This window comes from Phyllopteryx taeniolatus, chromosome 23 (genome assembly GCF_024500385.1).
Source record: "Phyllopteryx taeniolatus isolate TA_2022b chromosome 23, UOR_Ptae_1.2, whole genome shotgun sequence".
NCBI classification, from domain to species: Eukaryota; Metazoa; Chordata; class Actinopteri; order Syngnathiformes; family Syngnathidae; genus Phyllopteryx; species Phyllopteryx taeniolatus.
This window is the reverse complement of record NC_084524.1, coordinates 1,625,310-1,635,174: the sequence shown is the minus strand read 5'-3', so window position 1 is coordinate 1,635,174 and position 9,865 is coordinate 1,625,310. Positions and strand designations below refer to the sequence as shown.

General features: G+C 45.7%; 1 long non-coding RNA gene across 1 annotated transcript; it reads right to left on the bottom strand.

Moving 5' to 3' along the window:
* Nucleotides 1–5,119: 5,119 nt before the first annotated feature.
* LOC133472761 (uncharacterized) lies at nt 5,120–9,649 on the bottom strand. The gene is made up of 4 exons (XR_009786817.1): nt 9,225–9,649; nt 7,251–7,394; nt 5,655–5,799; nt 5,120–5,568 (listed from the first exon to the last, which is right to left on the bottom strand). It is a non-coding gene; the product is annotated as an uncharacterized LOC133472761 (long non-coding RNA).
* Nucleotides 9,650–9,865: the final 216 nt, after the last annotated feature.

Below are 9,865 nucleotides of genomic sequence, written 5' to 3'. Positions count from 1 at the left end.
AGACAGAAGGGCCGAGGGCGGGGACACTTTTTGGCGCGCCGAGCCCGCTCGTCCGAGGTCGAAACCCAGCGATGAGGTTTCTCGGCGGCGAGTCTTTTGTGTGTAGCGTGGGGAATGAGGTCACTTGACTTTGCGACACTGGCCGGATTGCGTGTTAGGGGGCGACGTTGACGCCAGCACCTGCAAAAGATGCAAAATGGTGCCTGATAAACGGCATACAGTTTTTCGCCACAATACAGTACAGTGAACCTCCGCGTATTCACTGTTTGGCATTTGCAAATTAGCTTATTAGTGGATTTATTCCATCTCTCACCTATTCGCTGTTTTTGTGCTCAGCCCAAAAGCAATAATGCTTTTTATAAAATAGTGCTATTTTTCTTTATTAACACATCTTTTTTAACAGGTTAACTCATTCACTGCAAAACTGTTTTCAAAGCAGAGTTGCCACCTTTTACCAGCCGTTTTAGAGCATTTTGACTGATCTTTCAAGACCCGTCGAATATTGTGTTCTGTGACACTACAAGAACCAAATCCTCCAAAAGAAAGAGTATACTCTATTTTTTCACCAGAAATGGTTGGATTCCAGTTGACGAATATAAACGTCCGTGGCAGTGAATGAATTAATGGCATTTCAATGGGGAAAATTGACTGAATTGAGGAGTTAACTCACAAGTCAAGGTACGGCTAGGGAATCAACACCAAACATGATGACATCATGTCATGCCTGCTATTTTCCCATCTTTGCTTTTCCTCCTGCGGAGGGTTAGCTTTTGTTAAAAAAAACGAGAGGCGCGGCCTATTGTGTCTTCTGTGCACATGTGGAAATATGTTTGTGATTAATGTGGTCATCATTCATGGTCGCATGCTGCTGGTGTTTTTTCGTCCGCGCGCGCAAACACACACACACACACACAAAGTCATGACAGAAGAAGTCTAATTCTTCTCTACTCACCACAAACATTCTGTGCGTGTGAGTTCCTTTCTCTCACAATGTTGAGTTTTATTGCCGTTTGTTTGTCTGTTTGTAAACCTTTCCCCCACTTTCCTCCGTTTCTCAGTGTATAACGCCAAACTTCTGCATGCTAACGCCAAACTTCTGCATGGAAGTAAGGTGTACAATTTGGTGCCGATCCAGCCAGTGTTTGTTGCAGGCAGCGGTCTTAGTGACCTTGTGCGCACAAGTATCTGGCGACATCCAACGCTCACGTTTGATTCCAACATGTGAGGGTCACGCTTGATGATTGAGTCCATTTGTTGTCCATTGCAGCGCAGGAAGGAGCTCCTTGGCCCTGCGGCCTTGGACGCGCACAAAGGAAGAGGAGAGCGAGGAATGTGCGAGGAAATGAGAAAAGAACTCTGAGATGAAAGTAGTGAGAGCAAACATGTTCGTCCTCAGAAAAACAGAAATGGTTTTGGACAGGCCGCCTCCTCGTCTTCCCACCTGGATTAAGATGAGGAGTTCTCAATCCATATCACTTCATCACTCCAAGCTTCAACAGCAGGTTGGAAAATGTCAAATATGAAAGACGAAAGTCCTCATTTCCTCCCGAACGGGCTTCTCAGAGTCTTACGCGGAATGCTAATGATTTGTTTTAGCCTCGGGGAGGGGTGGGGGGACATTCAATAGCTGCATTCAAAAAGGTTTCATAAAGGAGGGCTCAACTTGATTCTTTGACCTCGTTTCATACCTCACTGATGTCATGTGACCTTTTCACAACCTCAAACGTGTCCTCTTTGTCCGTCTCCTCCCGCTTGGTCCTCTCTTTCATTTCCTCCATCTTGGTCGCAGCGAAAATCAACATCAGACAGACGAGCATAAAACAAAAGTGTTTGGCAAAAGTGTTTACTTCCCCCCCGTCTCCCAACAGGATCCACATGTGCCTTCGACTCTTTCCCACGTGGTGAGGACGTGCCACGCTACACTTTCACCCCATGTCAGGTCAGCACTTTTCTTTCCATTCACTTGATTGAGATGTCTCACACACACACACACACACACACACACACACACCTACGTGTGCATGTGAATCCAGCAGCCGTCAGCTACTTTGTAACATGTCCTCGCTTATATGTTCGAGCACTAATTTCTAAAAGTTTTACTCGGGTGACGTCCAACTGTCAACTGCTGCCACTTCCGGTCCGCGAGGCTCGAGAAGCAACCCCTACCGGGGGTCGTGATCTGGACGGTTGCCATGGCGACCTTGCCGCTGCATTTATATATATATAGAAGCGTTGTTGGAGTGGAGGTGTAATTACACGGTCCATCTTCGACGTGTGTCAAATGTAAGACTGGGACCTGAGCCCTGCTTGCCCACAAAAAATGAGTCAGCGCAGCGTACAAGGCTTTGTTGGGACTATAGGGAGTTCTCCATTTTCTATGGCTGTTCAAATGTGTCGTCAGGATATTTTATCCCCTATGTAGTGTCCTCAATGCGTGTTGAAAAGTAGGGAAAAAAAGAGAAGATGCTCACGAGAAAAACAATATATCCAATGGTGCACTGCACTGTTTATGTTGTGGCGCGATGATGTCTCAAAATACGGATGGACATACCATTTGACGGTTTAGGCTTTGACATTTTTGTAAGCATATCATCCCCTTTCCCATGGCTCACCAATTGAAATTGGAACAGCGTTGCAAAATTGCTGCCTGGCGAGAAGATTTGCAGTTTGGCGTCAGTTTGAGAAGCTCTACGGCCGTCGCACTGTTGAAACGCATAGTATGATTTACGCGATGAATGGCAAATTTGTCCAAGCAGGATCTGTGCTTGACCAACCATGTAGCGGAGGGCAGCCCGCTACCACCACTGATGAAAACTCCAAACTTCTAGAACAGGCGTTGGTGCAAAGTCTGTCTGAGTGCTGCACTGGACTGACTCCATGATCACTATACATTATCAGACTTTGTAGTGAACTATCTAGGCAGATTCATCGTTGCTTCATCTTCCTCCTCCGCCTCTTCTTCGCCAACTCCCGGTTTGCCACGACCGACTTCAGGTTGCTGATTATCATCATCGTCCTCTTGCATCCTTTTGAACAATCTGAAGTTGGACAGAGAAGGGCGAAAAGTGCATATAATTGACGGCCGTTAGAATTAAAACATGAAAAAAAATTAAACCACCACAATTACTGAATAAGCGGTGACGAACCACCAACCACCAGGTGCCAAACCGCGAGTATGTATTTATCTAGTATGTATGGAGTATGTATGAGACTGTGTTCGGAATCATTCACTCATTCCCGACTCCCTAATCGTTATCAAGGGATTTTTAGTTGACTTTTTAGTGAACTGTCTCGGCAAATTTGTTGTTGCTTCCTGGTCAAGCCACCATCCTCCTCCTCCTTGCCGAGACCCGGTTGCCACGACCGCAGATTTATCCTAGAACAAGAGGCCATTCAAAACTCATCAGGCGTCTTTGGAGCCAAGCCCCTCGAGATGACTCTCAGTAGTTCCCAGCGTGCTTTATTTTACGCCAGCAAGCAGACATTTTGGGAGCTGAGGAAGGAGTGTTTAATGGCGGCATTCCGTTTGTTTTGACAACTTCCCCAATCAGCGGCCTGTTTGTTGACGGCAGTTGCCACGGCAACCCGTAGAGGGTCGCAGCGGCCGCCGGTATCAATCACGCGTCCGACAGACCTGCTAGCGGCGCACTGTGTGAACGTGGGCTTGTTATTGGATGGCACGCGCTTCAAAGATGCGCTGCTGCGTTGTGTTTCCATGGCAACTGGGAAGATGGATTCATGGGGGAACATCAGCAAATGGTTTGGAAAAGGATTGCAAGGATCTGTCGGGCGGGAAAAAAACAAAACAAAAACCGTTTCAAACTCTCACATGGTTGACCGCCCCCAAAAATGGGTTGTCTGCCCCCTCTCTGAGAAACCCACCAAAACCTCCACTCGGCCGCCGTAATTATGGGCAACTCGGTCTGTGCGGCATCTTTATAAATCAGCCAAAGCACAAAATATTCCAGGCGACATCTAGTAAACAAAAACGCTCGGTTCCGTTCAATTGGAGCTTTGATGGTTTCATGCGCGCCATCTGTCTTCCCCCCAGGACATGACGCAACATGTCGGCTTGTGGTTGTACACTGACGAGCGAGAAGCTTTGCCTTCTCATGCCGGAGGGTTCCGTTCCACTTAATGTCGGTGGGGTTAACGCACAGAATGGAAACTCAAGCAAAGTGTTGTGTCCGCTCCGGCCTGATAAGCGATACAAAGAGTCGGGAGGTAATGACGGGCATTACACGCCACCGATAGCACTGAGCGGCGTCAATAGAGACGAGGAGACCGACTGGACGATAGGAAGCGCTCTGGTTTCATGTCTGCCATGAGAAAGGAGCGTTCTACGAGTGTGGACTCAACATGGTGAAATCATTAAGTCGTGCCGAATCCTCACTTCTGTTTTTCTTGCTCACGCCTGTAAATGTTGCGGAGGCGGCCGTTTAATCACCGTGCGGAGCAGGTGCCGTGCGCACCTCTAAACCAACAGGGAATGTTTGCACGGGGACGCTCGGCCATCGATCAGAAGGGGCGTGACTGACAGTGCGCCAAACACACGCCCGCAAACGCACGCTCGCCTTGTTTTCACGAGGCCCGTCGGAGGAAATGGCCGAGGGTTGCAGACGGACTAATGAGAGGCGTCGCGCGGCTGATTGGGAGGCTTCGAGCCATCAAATGAAGCGTAGCGGCTCTTCTACGGAGCACTTCCATTGACACGTTCGCTACTTTTGCAACTGCGCTAATAGTCATAGAAACTAGTGGAAATGACTGGGTTGGAGTTCCCCATCTTACCGCTGAATTTTTCAGCTGCCAGCAATCATTAAAAGCAACTTTCCGCGTGTACTATTCAAGTTTGGCAGTTTGCTTTACTTTGCCGCTTTTATGTATATGTATATATATATATATATATATATATATATATATATAGTGGGAAAGTATTCAGATCCCTTTAAATTTTTCACTCTTTGTTATATTGCAGCCATTTCCTAAAATCATTTAATTTTTTTTTTACATTAATGTACGCACAGTACCCCATATGACAGAAAAAAATTGAATTCTTTAAATTTTTGCAGATTTATTCAAAAGAAAAACTGAAATATCACACAGCCATATAAGTATTCAGACCCTTTGCTCAGTATTTGGTAGAAGCACCCTTTTGAGCTAATCCAGCCATGAGTCTTTTGGGGAATGAGTTTTTCACACCTGGATTTGGGGATCATCTGCCATTCCTCCTTGCAGATCCTCTCCAGTTCTGACAGGTTGGATGGTGAACGTTGGTGGGCAGCCATTTTCAGGTCTTTCCAGAGATGCTCCATTGGGTTTAAGTCAGGGCTCTGGCTGGGCTATTCAAGAACAGTAGATTCGGTATTTTAGCTGTGTGCTTAGGGTCATTGTCTTTTTTGAAGGTGAACCTTCGGCCCAGTCTGAGGTTCTGAGCACTCTGGAAAAGGTTTTTGTCCAAGATATCCCTGTACTTGGCCGCATTCATCTTTCCTTCGATTGCAACCGGTCTTCCTGTCCCTGCAGCTGAAAATCACCCCCACAGCATGATTCTGCCACCACCGTGCTTCACTGTTGGGATTGTATTGGACAGGTGATGAGCAGTGCAATTGCAACAAAGAGTGAAAAATTTAAGGGGGTCTGAAAACTTTGCGTACCCACTGTATGTCACGGTGGTCGACTGGTTACCGCATCTGCCTCACAGTTCTGAGGACCGGGGTTCAAATCCCGGCCCCGACTGTGTGGAGTTTGCATGTTCTCCCTGTGCCTGGGTTGGTTTTCTCTGGGTGCTCCGGTTTCGTCCTGCATCCCAAAAACATGTGTGGTAGGTTAATTGAAGACTCTAAATTGCCCCTAGTAGTGAATGTGAGTGCGAATGGTCATTTGTTTATGTGCCCTGCGATTGGCTGGCAACCGGTTCAGGGTGTACCCTGACTCCTACCCGAAGTTAGCTGGGATAGGCTCCATCACTCCCGCAACCCTTGTGAGGATAAGCGGCTCAGAAAAAAAAAAAAATTATATATATATATATATATATATATATATATATATATATGCCAGTAACTTATTGTGACAAGTCGACCGATTGGAAGAAAAACGTCCACAGCAGTTGCTTAGTTTCCACAGTGTGTTGCATCAGACGGGCCGGCCTTTTCCTCAACCCCGATCAGTGTAGCACACACACACACACACACACAGAGTTGTGAATGGATGAATGGTTGAATGGTGGAAAACAGATGATCGGCATCAAGGGTCTGAGAAAGCTGTGCGGCATTCTCACACACACAGATAAACCTGCTCTTTCTCTTATCTGAAAACAGAAGAGGAAAAGGAAGACAGGATTCTCTTACAGCGTGGAGACAGTTCTTATCTCCGACCCCCTTTAAGCGCCTCGCTGTCTCCCCTGCCTCCCCCTCGGTGTCCCCCAGTCACCCACCCGTCTCCCGCTGTGTCCCAGCGTTGTTCTTGGCCTCTCTGGTTACTGTTAAAAGGCCAGAAGAAAGGACGGGCAGAAAAGGAGGGAAGAGAACCAAGACGGCAGACAAAAGGGACCACTTAAAACTTCCCCAAGAAGTTGGTGAGTCTGTTTGCATGCCCCCCCCCCCTCCCCCCCAAAAAAGAAGCTCAGCCTTCCTTCAATCAGCGTGTCCCTTGTCACCTTCCTCTTCGGCTTCTTTACCACTACCAAGCAATGATCGTTTATTTTTCACAGTACTACACGGCAAACTAAACATGCGCGCTGCAGGTATTCCAAACAAACACCCCTGTTGACGTTGATGCATGTTTATGGTCCTTCCCGGACCTTTAAGGGGCTGCTCGCAGGGGGTGCCTCAGGCCGCCATGTTGGCGTCGCCACGGTCAGGACGTTTTGATACGGAGACACACGCACACTCAAAAAGTGCACAAAGTGTGTTGGTGTGCAAACCGCCTCCCGCCATGTACAGTAAAGACGGCGTGCAGAGCCCACTAATGATCCCCTCCAGGCTTTGTGGTGCCAGTTAACACCAACACATGTCTGAGGTCTCACACACACACACACACACACACGCACACACACCCTCAGGGGCACCGGAACACCAAATCCTGCTAATACACATTCCAACATACAGCAACATTCAAAAGAGGTGAAAGGTCAGAGCCGTTGGCACCTTGTATAGGGTTTTACAGCACACACAAACACACATGTACATGCACACAAGGCAACACTTTCTCCTCTTAATCTCATTTCCAACTTTCCTTGAACACATACACACCTGTGATGTACGTTTTAACAGCAGTGTGTGCTGTCAGTAGCGTGTCCAAGTCCTTGTTTTACGGCTCTGTTCCCACACGGGACTGCGGCAGGTCCGCTGGTCTTTATCGCCTCATCCGTCTGGCTTTGAGGAAGATGGCCTTTTCTGAAAAAATAAACATTATCAGAAGCACTGGCCTACATTTACAACCTTTAAGTCTAATATTTTTGCCTTTAAATTGTATTAGTTTATTCCCAGTCTATATCTATTCATTTTATTTCTCTTGCCTGCAGTGCTTCAAGCACGTGTATGTAGATGTTAGATTTCTTTAGTCCAATCAGATTTTAGCAATTCCAAACTCCATTCCAATGAAGTTGGGACGTTGTGTTAAACATGAATAAAAACAGAATACAATGATTTGCAAATCATGTTCAATTTAATGTTCAAACTGATCAACTTTGTTTTTAGCAAATAATCATTAACTTGGAATTTTATGGCTGCAACACGTTCCAAAAAAGCTGGGACAGGGTCATGTTTACCACTGTGTTACATAACCTTTTCTAACCCTTTCCAATATGACAGTGGTATATATGTACAATTGTGCTCATAAGTTTACATACCCAGGCATAATTTGTGAAATATATATACATACTTTTTTTAAATACGACTGATGACTGAACTACAACCATCATTAATTTCTGTATTGTTATGTTTTGTTTAATGATAATGCTTTTCTGAAATGCTTGACAGTTTAATTTGAATCCCATTAAAATAAAGTTAGTGTTTCACCTGATCCTTCATGTTTTCTTGAAATAATTGTACACATCTTACAAATTCTGACTGGGTAATCAAACATATGAGCACAACTGTGTGTTCTCTCATTTACAAAATAAAAGTGGGGCTGTGAATTTCAAAATAAGAGCAAGTAAATAAAAAGAAAGTATTATGTGTTCAAATAAAGTGCTTAACTTCAGAATAATTATTTGAAAAAACTAACAAAATACAGATAATACTTCATCTTTTGATCATATGGGTAGAAGCAAAATCATGCATTGTAAAAATGCATTATACATGGGTAGAAGGGTTTTCCAGGATTTTGAGGTCAACTTTGGGGGTGCGTATTATACATGGCTGCGCATTATACACGAGAAATTACGGTAACTTTTTGTTTTTGTTAAAGTGGGATTGTTTGTCACCATGAATTTGCACATTCCTATTTTATATTTTTGCCTATTTGATATTCATGCTCTGATTTAAAAAAAAAAAAAAAAATAATAATAATAATAATAATAATAAGTCAAAATTAATCTGCAGTTATTCAGTATTCAAGTAGTTTTTTCATTGAAAAATAATCTACCTTTATTTGTATACTATACACCGTCCTCTGCCAATTGGATTTCAAATTGAGCCCCTCGGAGTCAGCGCGCTGGCCCTCGATGACCTCCGTATTTTTTTATCCTTGGTCAGTCAAAGCAAAACTGGTTCAAGCCAACTTTGACCTCAGCATCATACTGGTCCATATGTGTACGTGGCACAGTTGTATTCTGTTATATTGCGTATTTACAGAATATTGATGGTGTCTATAATTGCGGTTTGTTAGTGCTGGTATTAAGAGGTGCATTAAGTCAACACTGAAGGCCCGCATATCAAACGCACGGCCCGCCACTGCCCGCGTTGAAGTAAAAAAGAAAAGCTCCTCTTAACCATGATGTTGTCGCGTCGTTTAGTTTTATTGTTCTATATACATCAAGATTTTAAACTTGTATGGTTGTCCACCATCTATAAAAGTATGATTTTTCTTTTCCAGCGCTGTCGTCGCCTCCTCACGCAGCCAGACAAATATCTGCCACCCTTTCACGCTCAGTAGCCTTAGCCTTTTCCTTTCTGGTCCTCCGTTCGCGTACCGACCACCAAAATGTTGGAGACATCTTTTGTCAGCATTCGTGTTGTGCAGTGTGAACGGCAAACGGTAATAGCACTCACGGGTGCACTCACTTGTGTCACGAGGGGGCATACTTGCTTGCTCTTTTAATCAACTTGTGACACCGCTGGCGCTTCACTTTCTTGGCCCTGCGTTGCCTTCCCAATATATCTGCCGTATAGCCCCCCCAACACCCCTCCTCTCTCTAGACTATGAAATCATCCCGTGTCAGGGCCTGCCGCCATCTCTGCTTTACAAATCGCGAATGGCCGCTGGCTCGCCGGTGCAGAGGCGCCCGCCAGCTGGAACGATGTACCCGGAGAGCAGGAAAAAGGCGGGTGGGAGTATTCGAGGCGAGGCGCACGTACGGGTCGATGACAGACTGAGCGGGACCATGAAAGGGGGGCTAAAATGGGAAGGGGGTGTGCAAGGAAAGCTCCGGTATGGAAGGTTGGCGAGGGGGCATGCTCGTGAACTTCATATGAATTTCTGCGGCTCGTTGCTTAGCTGGGAAAATGTATGTTAAGTGTTTATGGCGGCGGAGAGCAGAATGTGTTTAAGGGACTGCTGGGGGGAGGGTCAGGGAAAGGTCCAAAGGTTCATAAACGCCCCTCTTCCTGTGCCAGGACGTACTCCTGGCTTCTGTTTGCGAAAGTAAAACATCACGTTGTCCTCTGTTTATTGCTCCGTGTCAGACAGATACAGTCGTGCCTTG